Source organism: Brassica oleracea, chromosome C3 (assembly GCF_000695525.1).
Source record: "Brassica oleracea var. oleracea cultivar TO1000 chromosome C3, BOL, whole genome shotgun sequence".
NCBI lineage: Eukaryota > Viridiplantae > Streptophyta > Magnoliopsida > Brassicales > Brassicaceae > Brassica > Brassica oleracea.
Genome location: NC_027750.1, coordinates 20,673,651 through 20,675,065, shown reverse-complemented (window position 1 = coordinate 20,675,065; position 1,415 = coordinate 20,673,651).

The following is a 1,415-nucleotide window of genomic DNA, read 5'->3' as shown; positions in this document are numbered from 1 at the left end:
TGAGAGAACAAAGAGAGAAAAAGAGAGTACAAAAAATCAATAAACTGTGGAGCCATCCTCGATCTATAAAGAAAACGTAAAAGTCAAATCAGCAAAAACTAGATCTTGAAAACCAAGACGAGCAGTGACTATCAACGACAAGCCAACTACGAGGAAGACAACATTAAAGACAACTAAACTCTGACCAACCCAAGGAGATGTAGTTCCTAACATTAACCAAATTTAAGGAAGAAGAGGACAAATATTAACCAGAACAGCGTACAACATCATGAGAAACAACCGCATAACTGGAAACTCATAAACCTGATCTACAACAAATATTAGATAATCTCACAAGAGAAAAAGACGAGTAAAAACAAGAGAAACGAAGGTGAGTCTTTTTTCGGTGATGGTAAGAAACACCGCACCCTGGAAATGTAAACAAAATACATAGATGGTGATGACTCAAGTCAAATATGCGGAGAAGGAAAAAACATCTTAGGAGAATAATGTTCGACGTTGTTAACAAAAAGAATAGTGTTCAAAAATGTGAAAATATTAAATACAATGTTGACACTTAAACCGTTAATATTAGAATCAATAAATGCTTAAATGAAAATTTATTGAAATTCAAGATGATTTACATCAGAAGCTCATTTCACCACTAACATACTACTATACACACAACAACACGTTATTGAAAAAACAAACACATAATATATTAACCTATAACCTAATACTACATCACACAATAAAATACTAAATCATGCTCTTTGCAAATAAATAATGACCATATAATTACATCATTCAAAAACATCATACTTAACAACAATAAAATAATATTCCGCGCGAAGCGCGGACACCCCTTAGTATCCCATGTACACACTCCGCTTATATATCTAGACAGTATATAATTGTTCACCGTGACTAGCGTATAGTTTAATTTAGAACACACAGAAACAACAAAAGTTGCAGAACAACTATTTTACGATATGACAAAACTGAATATTTTTTTAAAAAATATGTTGATATAAAAGAGAGTTGACCAAATGCAATTGATACCAATATATGACAAACCAAGAGGTGTTTGTTTGGAGTGGAGACACTCTTTCCTTATTTCTTTTATTGCTCGTAATGTGATAGTGTAATTCAATCAAAAATCCTATTATACAACCGCACATTGACTATTTCACATCATAACAAACATTTTATTAGACAGTGGCATCCGCAAATCCTTTCCTTGGGTGCTATGGAATCTATGAAAAGCTAGAAACGCCCTACTTTTCGAGCGTACAAACTGCTCTGCACTGAGTATCTCGATCAAAGCAACAGAAGATGCAGATGCTTGGTTTCAAGCTAACATGCCTGAGTCTTCACAGACTACTTGGTAGAAACCTCCATCAGAGGTCTTAAAATGCAACTTCGCCTCTTCGTGG